The sequence below is a fragment of the Myzus persicae genome, unplaced genomic scaffold, assembly GCF_001856785.1.
Source record: "Myzus persicae strain clone G006 unplaced genomic scaffold, MPER_G0061.0, whole genome shotgun sequence".
In the NCBI taxonomy this organism is placed as follows: domain Eukaryota; kingdom Metazoa; phylum Arthropoda; class Insecta; order Hemiptera; family Aphididae; genus Myzus; species Myzus persicae.
In genome coordinates, this window is record NW_019101761.1 from 43,133 (window position 1) to 58,424 (window position 15,292).

Consider the following 15,292-nt stretch of genomic DNA (forward strand, 5'->3'; position numbering starts at 1 on the left):
GATATTGGTAACTGTAAAATGTAGCCGGATCCAAATTATTCACAGATACTGCAGCCTAGAAAATAAAATTTATAATCTACATGTTTAATATTACATACTAAAATATAAAGTGAGATGGGTGGTAGCTGGGTAGGTGTAGCATATACAAAACAATATATTTTCAACACCGTACCGATTATAATATGCTTACCTATTGTCTCATTATAACTTTTATACACGTTCGTAAATCAATCGTCCTTTGGATCGTGAAGGCCAATAAGAGATTAAAGTTCAACGTGGCCCATACTTAAACAAAAATAAATGTTGTTTAGTAATAATCATATCGTTAATTTAAATTTGTATTACATTTATGAATGAACAATGAGTAATTGCGAACACGTATGGTGTAGGTACTGTATATTATATAGTCAATATAAATTCGTTATCATACAGTACTATATTTGCATTTCAACTATAAATGTTGTTGTAATAAGCTTTTAATTGTTAGTTCTTAAAAATTAGGTTAAGTAAACAATTATAGGTAATAAGAAATATCATAACAAATAAAATTAAACAACAAAAAAAGCATACAAGTAGGCTAGGATAACAATAATATAAATTATGCAAGATGCAGTAAAAAGAAATGTTAGTATGTAAAAACTATTTTAAGAAGACATTTATTTTGTAAACGAATTATTCAATAATTTTTACATTATTCATCAAAATTTAAGATGTGTATATAAGTTAGTTGTTAAAACAGGAAGATCGTGTGACTCGACTACCACTGACCACCAGTGTTAGAGCCAGGTGGTGGTCGTGTGACTCGACTACCACATTACGTAAATATTTTAATAAAAGTGCTTAATTTAATAATTGTCTATAGTCTATTTATTAGTGTATGCCTGTTATCGGCGTATACGACAATGTGGAATATGACCCCTATATTTATTTTATTTTATTTAGAACTTTCAGAAAAAACTATTGCAGTCCGACAATTAAAATATATACACTATAAGCGATAGTTAAAGTAATCAAGCATAATGGTATAATGATAAAAATGATAATAAATTAATAAACATAGATAAGAAAGATAAACGTAAATAATGTATATAATAACAAAAATAATTGAGAGTTAGTGTTGATTATTTGTTCATTAATATGGCAGATAGAAATGAGTGAATAATGGAGGTTAAGTCGGAGTGGAATTTTGAAATAGCTAAATTAAGATTTGAATATTGTGGAGTAATGTGAGGCTTAGAACCGGAAGTAGCAAAGGCATTTGCTGGGAAAAAATTGAGTAGTGTTGTTGGGGAGGGTCCCGGGGACTCACAGTTTTTTGTCTGTGAGGTACTTCTGTAAGAGGCGGAGGACTTGATTTTGTGGTGATTTGGAATGGATTAGGGCAGTATTTTATGGTGTGATCATAGTCTTGGCAATTAAAACATTGCGGTGGACAGTAGTCATTATATTTAGTTTTTCAATTACTACTTTCTTGTGTAGTAATGAAGTGATGTTATAGATGTGATTGTTATTATCATTGAGTTCGAGGTCGACAAATATTTTTTTTTTTGGGGGGAGGGTGATTATTTTTTCTTACATTGTGGACTTGCCCCACTATGTGTTATTTTTCCGATAGTGAAAACGAAATGTCAGCACTGAGAGTCTGAGAGTAAAATAATGGAGGTTTCTGATAACCATCCTAAAATGAAGCTGATTACGAGGACGAAAGTATTTAAACTGGGGTTAGTTTAATACATAAAACAGAAAAGCATCACTTACTTTAAACTATAATAAATTATTATACAACGTTATTGAAATTTATTTTCTTTAGCCATCAAACCTACGAAAAAACGTCAATTATATAAAAATACTGCTGTAAGAATTTTAGAATGTGTAAGGAATTAAAATAATAAATAATAATAATGATGTTTAAAATGTATTGCACACAATCAAGTCTCCGAGTTAATATAGTTAAACACAATTATTATAATAATTATTTCCATACAACTATTACTGGTTTCATTGGTAATAATAAGATAATAATAAAATAATATCATTATTCATTATATACATATAGTTTTTTGTTCGACACAGTGACTCATGTGGGTTTAAGTATTAAGTCTTCTTTGAAACGTCATTAACGAATATATTTTGTTAGCGATAGTATAATATCACTAATTTTTATAGTTGTCTAGTGTCTACATACTTTTATAGTTATCTCAATAGATTTAAAACATATTAATGATAATGTATAATAGAAAACGATAATGGGCAACATTGCCTTGTAATAATTTGTCTGTAAATTTGATAACGGCCGTGCATGTGTTGTCTTCGTCTTGCAAACGCGTAACATACCAAATTCAAGCTTAGCAGTTCACGTTTTATGTCGTTAGCTTCAAAATTAGAGTGAATCGACCTATTATGAAACTTGACGGTAAGAACTTTATCTGTATTTTGTTAGAAATTTTTTACAATAATTCATTTTTTAGGTGAGTTATGAGCATTTTTAATTTACATTTATTATACAAGCATACCTCACTTAAAAACTGAAATATCGTAAAAAAACTTTCAAAAAACCCAGATTAAGTTCTTGCCATCAAGTTTCATAACAGGTCGATTCACTCTAATTTAAAGCCAACGGCATAAAACATGAACTGCTAAGCTTAAGAGGACGCCACACCCGCATGCGTTGTCTCCGTCTTACAAACGAGTAACATACCAAATTTACGCTCAACAGTTCAAGTTATATGCCGTTAACATAAAAATTAGAGTGAATTAACCTATTATGAAACTTGATGGTGAGAACTTTATCTGTGTTTTGTTGGAAGTTTTTTTACAATAATTCAGTTTTTAAGTGAGTTATGAGCATTTTTAATTTACATTTATTATACAAGCATACCTCGCTTAAAAACTGAAGTATCGTAAAAAAACTTCATACAAAACACGGATAAAGTTCTTACCATCAAGTTTCATAATAGGTTAATTCACTCTAATTTATAAGCTAACGGCATAAAACTTGAACTGCTGAGCGTAAATTTGGTATGTTACTAGTTTGTAAGACGGAGACAACGCATGCGGGTGTGGCGTCCTCTTAAATGTGGTATGTTACGAGTTTGTGAGACGGAGACAACACATGCGAGTGTGGCGGGTGGTTTTTGACATTTTTATTACCGTTAGAGGACGATTTGGAAAGAAATAAGTTTCTTAGTCGGTCGTCAAATCGATCAAATCATAGATTTAAGTATAATTTATAATTTTCACTAAAATTACGACAAATGCATTTAATATTATAATAGGTATATTATAATTAGACAACTTTTTTTTATCGAAGCTTGCATAATATTACTTGATCAGAGACGACCAACGAGTTAAATTTTATAAAAAGGTAAGGTGAGGTTTGGTTAGTTACACAGAGATACATGTCGTTCTAATAATATTCAAAACTATAATAGGAAGCACTTGTCCATTTTAGCCCCTTCAATTTTAACAATGATTTTACCGTTGATAGTAACATTAAATGGTTATAGTAGTTATACTTTAAAATAAAATATTAGATGGTGATTAAAAATGGTATGGCGATGACTAATTAGATAAACATAATACACCGATATATTATTAAGTAATTTATTCTAAATTAATCTATTCATAAAAATTTACATATTGGACCGATAGGCCAATAGGTTCATATGTTTATTACTTGGCGATGACTTCGACATGCATATAAATGTTTCCATCAAATAACCACAATAAACATTTAAAATGGTAAAAGTTCAATACCTCTGATATTCAAATACGTTTCCAAAATATAATTTTCATGTCACCACATACCTACTATCCGAAATTCAATGTTTTTTTAAAATATTATTTAAAAGTAGTCATATGTCTGTTGTAATAATACATTGCGAAATAAATAATTATTTAATTACCTTGTGGTTCATACATGTTTATATTGTAATAATATTTTTTGTATAAAAGACATTTTAGAATATTATGATACAAGGTATTTCGTAATTATTGGTCTCCAATAATATAGTCTGCGCGTATATTATTTTTATTATTTTCTATTACTGTATAAAATCTATCTTTTTTTATAATAATATATTATAGGTGTTATGATTGTCTAAGTAGGAGTTAGCAGTAAAACCATTTCACTTGGATACTTTAAAGACGTTAATTCTACTTCAATTGGGTACCGAATATTATAATTTATAATAAATAATAATATAACTTAATTTGTTAAACATTTTAAATACCTATCCATAAATTGACTGATAGGGTTTCAGTATCGACAAAGGTATTTCCTGTATTAATATTTATTTTATGAATATTTTTCGGATCATCGTTTTGATGTAGGCATGTTGTCAAATGTTTCACTGAAAAATGAGCATATGTATTTTCAATATTTTTATACAGCCATCAAAACGTCTTTATTTGTTATCTTGAATTACGTTTTTGAGAAAACATTTTTATCGACACATTTTATGAAAAAAAACTTTTAATAATTGAAAATCACAAATGTCTATAAATAGATCAACATTTTTTAAGTATCTTTCAGTATCTGTTTTTGAGTTACGAGTGCATCAAAACATTTTAGTAGTTCTTGTTAGCGAAACTTATTAAGAACCTTGAATTAAATTTACAAATTTTAAGTATATTAATAACAATAATAATAAATAAAAGTTGTTTTAATGTATGTACCATAAAACCAAAATTCGTGGGTGCAATGTATTTTCAATTATTTTTTAAATTAACATTTTCCATCAAATTGTTAGCTTTATAAATGACGATGGTAGTTTCTAGATTTGAAATTATTTGTTCAATGATTTCTAAATGTTTACAATAATATTTAAATTTGGCTCTGAAGAGTTTGATTATTTCAAGTACGCACCTTATAAATTTAATGAACTTGCAACTTTAGACATTTTAAGCAGTTAGATATTTAAAAACGACACAAATTCTATATGTACGAAGACAAAAAAATAACAGTTATAATATAAATTCTACCTGAACTAGAGTCCAGACATACTATCATTATACTAATTTATACTCCTTTAAAGAGTTGACCTAGGTAGGTACTTATCGACAGCATATATTATAGTGATTTATTACAGCATATAGGTATGTAAATTCAATTTAAATTACGTAGACGTAGAGTATGTTTTAGTCGTCGTCAAAAATTACTAATCTTGTTATTGTAGACTTTCACGGTAGGTACCTATTTAACTTATCAACAGTGTATTTAATAGTGGTAATGGATATATGGACGTCGTTTAGATAAAGCAGACAGTGTTTGTCGAAAATCTACGAAAAAAATAGGAGAAAATCCAAAATAACGAAATATTTACCAAATTTGTAAAAATAAGTGTTTATACCAAAACATGTAAAAACATTAAAGCTTAATTTGATTTTATTTCAATTAGAATTATCTGTATAGTACACATCTTTTTCAGATTAAATATATCTCATCCCAATAAAAAATATGTATTTAGTATAAAATCCGTTCCCTAGTGATAACCAAAAGAAATAAAATCACACCTGTATATAACAATTCATTAATCGCTCTACTCAGCAGCAGATCCAGAGGGGGTGCCATGGTGCCTCCCCCCTTGTCAAGCTACTTCCTGGGAAATAAGTTCTATACACAACATGTATTTTTAAGTAGGCTAGAGACATTTCTTAACAAAATTGGTACCAGAAAGAAAAATTGAATTGCCACTTTTGGAACATTAAACACATTCATTTTGATTACTAAAAAAGTCTTGCCATCATTATGGAGTTACAGAATACTAGACCTTAACTTTAGCTTGTGGTGACTCATTTGAATTGTGAACAATTAAAACGAGCTTGTACATTTTGATTGTCTCAGGCGAGTCCCACTTGACTACACGAGACTGGACAGTAAACTCTTAAACTGAAAGCACAACAATTATTTTTAATTGTGGTTTTCCTTCAGTTTTCATCCATCAGTAATGTACGCGTTATAATCGCGACCTCTGTGCTTGGTGCTCGAAAAGTACGTGATTTGTGTTAGACAAAGTTTAATCTAAATCAAACGCATACCAATAAATAATTAATAAATGTATTTACAATGACCTAGTATTGTAAAAGTGATTGGAATGGTAATTACATTTTTTTTTTATTCATTAAAATTGTGAATGGTGGCCAAAAATAATATGCTAAACTAAAGAGCTCAGGAAACATTTTTAAGCCTGCCAGTCTACGACACCAGAATATGATTAAACCGAATTCCTTTGTTTTATTAAACTTTCGACGTAATGTTCAGTGTAAGTACCTATTTTACTTTACATAATTATTAAATATTTAAACTAAACCAATACATCCTAATTAATATTTAATAATTTAACAAATATAAGTTTTTTTTATATCAAATAGCAATATTATACGAGTATAATACTCATGATAATATGCCTATCTAATCTATTAAAATATGTGTATTTACAAAATTATTTTATCAATCAAGAAAAATAACAGAAATGTTTGTACTATTAAAGTATTAAATTATTTTTGTTTTATTTTTATTTGGGTGTTAATATTTACGCATAAAACCATAAAAACGAAAAATTAAAAAAAATGGTTAACTTTATGGATTATTTTAAAATTAACTGAAGAAAATTAAGTTATGTAAACTGTCAATTAAGCTAGAGGAGTTGATGTAAAAATTAACTAACTAATTAATGCCCACCTTTGATGGTATTAAATGTTGTATGAGCTATGAGTACATACGTATTTAAATTTATTTGAAAAAAGCTTTCTACTGTTCTTAAATCATAAAAAAATGAGTTGTGGTTTTGTGTGCAAATGGGTTGTAAAAAAGGCAAATGTGAGCAAATTAATTGTTGTCCCTTAGCACCCCCCATAAAATAATCTTAGATCCTTCGCTGTCTACACTCAGGACCTAAAATACAAAACTCATTTTATAAATTTATACTTGTAAATACATTTTTATTTATAAAATATTCTGGTACCATTTAGTAGTTAACTACAAAATACATTTATAATAATATTATATTAATGTCTGGATATATATGGGAAAGATTGTTATTTTATTTCAATAAAACATAGGTATATTTTTTATATAACAGTAGGTACATCTGTCACGTGATATTTGGACCTTTCCCCCGTGCCGTTCGAGTGCCGTTCCAGGGCTTTTTTTCCAGTTACTGGAGGCCACACACCTGGATTAAGACCCCCCCCTTCGGAATCAATATATATTTTTTTTCACATAATATGTTGGAAAATAGGATCTTTGATTTTACCCGTAATACACTGTAATTTATCGACGACAATCATTCGCTTAATATATTCACCACCCAATTAATTAATGGGTAACAGTTGATTAACGAAACTCAAATAATCTTAACTAGTTCGAACGCTGATATGTATTCCGCCACCTGATCAACCGGTTCCCCTATGGCAGTGCGTCTGTAAGACGAAAGACACTATCAAAAACTACATAAAAGAATTATCGGTAAGCTTCTTTAACAATTTATCTAAAGCAAGTGGTCCACAGTACTTCAGGCTTCAGCGATTCACCCGACCAAACAGTCGCAGACTCCAACGCGGCCGCCCACACGACGTCCTAAATCATTAATCTACTATTATTATGTAAACATTGTTTTATATTTTATTATTTTTATTGTCTGTTAATGTTTCACAATCTTATCCTTTTCTATATATTTTAAACCATAGTTTCAACTATTTATACCATAATTGTGATCTAATTTATAAATGTTAAAAAATAATTAATTCTTTACACCTAGGTTTAGATGATGTCGACTGTCAGGAAAACTTTATATTAATAAAAAAAAAAAAGACGAAAGATCGCAAGGTGGTCGACGCTGCCGCTTCGTGGCGCAGTCGCAGCGGACACCACCACCGACCGATTGTTCGTCGTTGTTCCTGTTCCCTTTCGGCGTTCGGAGTGTCGGACTTCGCCGAGCTTTTCCGCGCGTATTTCAAGTGCCGTGATTCGTCGTTGTAAACGTCACGAGAATAATAGCGTGTTGCAAATCGCGCAAACTATCGACGACGTACGTACATTCGAGTGTCCGACAGAAATACTATTTGCATGTCTCCGTTATCCGTCGTCTCAAGTCTCAGTCGCATTACCAGCGCCGAGCACTCAGTTCAGCTGCATTTTCCTGCAACCAGCCATCGTCTTGTCACATTTGTCGTGGTCAGTGGTAACGTTGGTCATGTATTTATATACATTGTAAGTTCCCTCTTATGGACGGATCATTTGTATGCTAGATACACTATTATTATATATTTTGTATTTTGGGCGTTCCTCAGTTGATTATTATTATTGATTGTATATGTCATTCTATTTATTTTCATTAAAACTGTGTGCGCATAGTGCTATAAATTTCTCATATTATTGTGACACCAATCGGCGGGTAACCTTCTTAATTAAAACATTATTATATTAGTTTGATCATTACTACATTTATTGATTTGCACTGTATATTATTCTTTAATATTTTTTTTATGTAGGGAGGGGAGGGGGAGGAGGTGGTGGCATGGTTGGAAACGTCCTAGAACCCTATCACGTTTGAAGAAGTATAAAAAGTATTAACGATTTACATTTCAAAGTTTTTAAACGATACAATAAATGTTTATACAAACATTCGATATTATATGATATCCTAAGTAGTAATAAGGTTATGCTAATAATTATAATTATAAATGTGTTTATACTATATAATGACACGACAGCCCGTGCCCAATAATATCACTCTGATGATATCGTTACAGATCATTACTACTGTGTTCGTTGCAGGCAACCCACCAAAAATATGCTTGCTACATACTTTTGACTCGAGATCCACTGTTTGAGAACCTCTGGTTGACATTGTTAATTTTACATAGTAGGGTGAAAAACCTTTTCGATTTCTTGGAAACGGGTGTGAACAATGGAGGAACCGGTTGTAAGATTTATGTTATATTATTATATATTGTTCGTAGGACGCGGTGGTGTTCGACTCTGCGTCGCCGTCAGTCGTATTTATCCGAAATCCATGATCACAATAAAAATATATAGGTAATACGCAGTTACATTTATCACGTTGCAGTCCTCGTATACATCTATGTCATATATATAAATTGCCTTCCACCGTCTACATGGCGCCTATAATATTATATGATGCCTTACATAGTAATAGTGCAATGACCGCAGTAGGAACAAAAAAATATCGACTCTGGAAAGATACTGAAATTCGGGAAAAACTATATTCCGTGAAACCACCACCCCATAGTTTCATAATTTATACGATAAAAACTTTTCGTACTTGATTGTAGAGATCACTAATCGCATTAACACAACACAGGTATTTTGCATATACGTTTTAGCACTTACGCAAGTGATGGTGGTAACAAGTACAGGTACACACATAGGCGCATATGCTGTCTGAAACTTGGGAGTGCTAAAATGTTTTACCCCAAAGTGGCCCATGGGGGCTATGCTCCCTCACATCATCTATACAGTTCAACATACCGGACATAAGTTAATTTAATTTAAATTTAAATTATGAATTTTTTTTGTCCAATAAATTATAACTGATATTCCAACGATTATTATATTATTCAATAAATAAGGGATACATCTCAAACCCTAATACTGTATATTTATATGTAAAGTATATGCGTCCTCGTATTAGTGCTTTGCTAGTATAAACTGTAATGAACTCATTATTTTAAACTCAAAATAACACTTAAAACAATAGTTTTAGATCAAAATTATTTTATACGACGTATTGACATGAGAGTGCTTGTGTAAGAGTTGTATTCGGCGGCGGCAGCTCGTCATAGCTTCACAGAAGGAAAAGGATAACGGATTATATACACCCCCTTCACGCACATGTATGTATCTCACCGGTGCACTGGTGGTAGGTAATTTATTTTCGGGTCGTTTATATAAGCGACGAGCGGCCGACAGTTGAATATAATTTGATCACACGGTCGATCCGATAAAAGCCGTAAGTAGGTATAACCTATTACGAGAGAGGGTCCGCAATATATTATACATATACACTATACAGCGATAAAATTAATTTATAATATATATATTATTTCTTTTCAGAGTATTACAATAATATTATACAAAATATGTTTTATATATACGACCGTCAGGTATGCGGCGTGTAAATAAAGAGATAATATCATCATGGGGTGAATATATTTTGTTGTCTCCGTCTGATGGTATTATAGTTTACAGGCTCGTAGCATTACAAATTTAAGTCCAACTAACTTCACGTATTCATATATAAACTATAATTATAATAATATTATATTAAGAGTGTTGTGTCCGTCTTACTAACGTACAACATAGCAAAAATTGTTTTGCATGAAATAGAACCACTCAAGCTGTAGTCAAAGCAAGCAACTAAATTTTCACATAATAAACAAAAGAATTTTTTACTGTGCAACATCATTTTTATTTTTTCAATATCTTTAATAGTTAATATTATTATTTTATTTTTATTTTTTATCTTCAGTTCTTATTGTTTAAAAATTCATCATTACAAACTTGAATTACTTTTTCTGTATTTGTGATATCGAAAAAATAAAAACGGCGTTGCACAGGAAATGTTCTCCTCTTAATAGGATAAAAATTTGGTTACTTAGCTTGGACTATAGCTTGAATATTTCTATTCCGCGCAAGGCAGTTTTTCTATATTGTACGTTTGTAAGATGGAAACAGCACATTCTAGTATGGCGTCCTCTTATGATATTTTGCTGACAACACAATAGCATTATTTCGTTCAATGCTGTACGATTAAAACAATATAGGTTTACAATATTATTATAAGTGATAGTTAGCCCGTTGCAGCCCACACCAAGAATACAAATAATATAGAACCTGTTGCATTTGTTGGAAACATAATATATCACCAATGAGTATATTATTATATTGTGTATATATAATTTTTACTATCTCACAATGGTATTATGTCCAGAGCCGGGATAAACCATTTAACAATACTTGGACGCGTTTAGAGCATTCGCGACAAAAGGGTGCAATACAATAAATGGTTAGTTGTGCGTGAGAGTAGTTTTTTTTCCAACGTGTTGAGAATAATAACGCCGCCTCGTCCTTGAAAACACCACCACCACGCATACCACCCCTTGTGTTCGACGACCGACGCCCGCCGAGACTCACACCACACGCAAAGACGGACCTCGCTGCTCTACACATGTAAGGCCACGAAAACGTATCGTCGAACTGAGATTATTTATGTATATTGATACTAACTATTTTCAGAGTAATGTATATAAAACGAGCTAGTGTATGGGAAAAGATCGAACTCCTATAAGATTAACATAAATAAATCAACTACTGAATGCGCAAAGTTTGCACATTTGTTGGGTAGATATAAGTTAGCTATGAATCACAGTATCGGGTTAATAAAACATGGGATGTAGACCATATCTCTCCATAGCTAGGGTCAATGACAACCAATAATTATTATTCATATAATATTAATTAATTTCTATATTTACATTGAATACCTCCCCTTAGTTTATAATAGCGGTGAATTTAACGGCCGTTTGGCTGGAATCTGAGTAACACACTTGTATATTTTGTTCACATTTCAAAATAGTAGAAAAAATTTAAGCTTAATTCATACACTATACAATATTGTTTTACAGTCAATTGTATTATGCTTTGTCCCTTAAGACTTATCATTCCTTTACTAATGACGAAAAATAAAATTTTTAACAACACCAGAATAATTGTAATTTATTTTATTCTAACAGTTACAATTCTGAAAAAAGTGGAACAAGAATTGCCAAATTTATTAATTTGTAATTTTACTCGGCGCAAACAAGTATTTTAACGTTTTTTTTTAAAATTGTATTAACAGTAAAGGTTTTTCTATATGTATGAGCAAATACGGAAACTAAGCACAAACATGCCCCTCCCCCTACAACCACTAAAATACCTCACATAACGTTCATAGTATTATTAAAGGCTTAAAAATTAAAAAAAGCACAAGGTGTAAGGTGGGGCAACTGTCCGCTGTTTACCCTCCAAACGCATCGAAGACGTCCCTTATATCCAATCTGTACTTTAACGTAAGGTTGAATATTATTAATTGGCAAGTGAAAAATTAATATTTAGTTAAGTAATATTAATCTACTGATACATTTTATATCGCATTGTATCTGATCGTTTTGCTGGGTATAAGATGCATAAAAACAATGTTTATGTTTTATTCTTCGACGATGGCAGTACCACCATTAGACGTAAGATATGGGCGGCGGCCTTGAGATCGGGTTATATGATGACGTCATTAATTTATTTTTCAACCCTTAATATTACATTTTTTTTCATTGGAATTTCACTACAACGTTTACCATTGTAACTAAATCATAAGTACATCAATTTTTCACTTAACTAAATATCAAAAATATTATGGTGTGAATTTGATCATAATATGCCATCCGTTGATTACGATAACAACTAAATAATATTATTATTTACTCTCATTTTAATTTTCATATGTTCAAAAAGAAAACAATTGAATATCTACGTGTTTTAGTTAATAGCTTTACTGAACTGAAAATTATTTTAATAAAAAAATTGTTCTGCGGTTCAAATTTACTGAACCTACTTTACTGATAATTATTCATTTAAATATGTTTTACAAAACAATGCTTTTAATATGTCAATAACCTAACCTAACCTAACCTTCTAACAGAAATAATTACAGTTGTTATTACTCGTATAAGTACCTACTTTCTTTGTACTTGATTGCGCTTTAATACAATTATTTAGGAATCCTAGTACTTTAGTGATTTTAAACGTCTTAGTTGAATGTATTTATTTTGAATTTTAGAAATGTGTGAACGCTCAATAAGACTTCAAATTTTATAAGCCTGAGCGGAGTACACAATATTTTTAACTTAATACTATGACAGTTTCTGGCTTACAACGATATATATTGTAGTGAGTGTAGAACTATGTTTGGTGTCTTTTTTTTTTGCTTCAAGAACACAACAAAAACGTCTTGGATCCGGGAACATTTTGTCGATATGATTCCCGGGATACAATGTGAATGAGATAATCTCATTTCGACCGTGAAGAGAACGTTAACTATATATTATATTTCAATGAACCCTTTTTGACAGCCTGGCACATGCATTTATAAAAAAAATTGAACGGAAAACCCCATATGCGTCGAAACATAATAATTAAATAAAATGGTACAACTAAAATAGCTATGCTTTATGTAAGATTGTTTTATATCGTTTTGTATCGTAAACATTGTTTTTTCGACTCGCAGGCACCTTTAAGGATCACAAATGTAGCTATATTATAATATGGTATTCAGATACTCGTATTTGCCAAACGCAACATAGCTAATAGTTGACATCCTCTTAACAATAAGCGCGTGAATATTACTTCATATTAGATAAGGACGTGATACTCATTTCCAGGGCTCGGGACTTCATGTATTTGTTCGGGAAATTAAAAGAATAATTCTGATTCAGTACAGATATGTGCTGTAATGTTTGGATTTAAAGCTTTACGCTGCATATTTTTGCACATTTTTAATTTTTTTTATTTGTGCATATTTTTAATATTTATTGATTTATTTTGCATATTTTAAAATAATTTTTGATTATTTACTCATCCGTAATTTGTATAGTAAATTAGTAAATTAGAAAAATTAATGTAAAATTTCATTTTCGACGAGTTATAAAAATTTTATTTAGAAAACAAGATATGTGTTGATGCTGAAGAAGACCCCGAGTGTTGAAAAAATCAATGACATCATTAAATCTGATATTCAATAGTTAAGCCTTTTTTAAAATAATATAGTAGGTATAAGATATGTATTTTTAGTAGAATGTGACGTCCAACGCAAATAAATTCACAATTCGATATATATATATACCAAGCATGTACATTAAGATTGCAACGTGTGATAAGGCAACTTATACCGCGGGCTTCAGGTCTTCGTCAAATAAAGGCGGTGCGGCTATGAGACTGTCGCACACCCGCTCACCACCTTCCTCCAGTGGCAAAGACTAAAGGTTAAGGTATTCTCGCACTACTATACCTTTATCTAATGCCAAAAGTGTATTGAAGTTGTATACATAAAAATGAACCCCGAGCACTTAGGCCCCTTCTATCGCCCGTCAGCTGTTCTTGAAAGAAAAACGGTTTGAGATCGGCAGACAGGACGACGGCCGATCAATTCATTTTTTTCTCCCACCTCAGAAAAATGAACAGCGAGTAAGCGCCGTTTTTGCTGGTGTGCCTTTGGGGCGGCACGCAACCTACATCGTTTTTTGGTAGTGTTTCTTATATATATATATTTTATTTATACCGTGGATGGTACCCTTTTATATCTATACTTATTTTTTATTAATTTATTTTATCACTATGTTTATTTTGCATTCTTTGTTTGTGTACTTTAGTTGGCATGTTTACAATTTCGAACATGGTAATAAGTAATAACACACTGTCTTATATTATAACTTAGAAAATATAATTTAATTTAATAAGCGATAGTCGATAACGAAATTAAATAAATAATAAATACGCGAATGTGAGATGGCAATAAATTTGTATTGAGTACACGAAATGGAGAGGGAACCGGTTGGTGAGAAAACGCGAGATGCGGCCGCCATGATTCCAGATTGAATTATAATCTCTCATTAAAATGTTTGCAAGTTTCCTTTAATTACTTAATTCCTAACATTAGGATTTCGAAAATTTTTGTGAAAAGATCATCCGCACAATTCGTTTGATTTTTTCCAATTATTTAGGTATTAATTGCTTAAGTAGATCAGTAGATAGATTAGTTAGGTCCGCTTAAAAAAAAACCCCAACATTTACACTGTTAAAATAGGCATCTCCTGTTTCGTGATAATATACACGGTCGTACCGCCGATATATTTTTTTCACTTATTTTTTAACCTAACCAAACCGTGGTACTTTATAATATATAATATCAATAATATATTAACATCTTTAATGGCTTAAATAAACTGTGTCAATGGGGAGGGGGGGGACTAACTTAGTTTGTGCAATCCACAATGATACTTACATATATAATAATATAATATATTATCAGAACATTCGTGTAATTTGAAATAAAGCGATATCAGGAGCTGTAGAATTATTAAAGAATTTGGGAAATAATGTGTTTGGGAAGGTCTGGGCACCTTGCCCCCCCCCTGGATCCGTCCCTGCTCCTCACCACCATGGTTATATATGACTATACGACGATTATCCTACATAATGTTTACATTTTTAATTTTTTGATAAACAATTATAAAT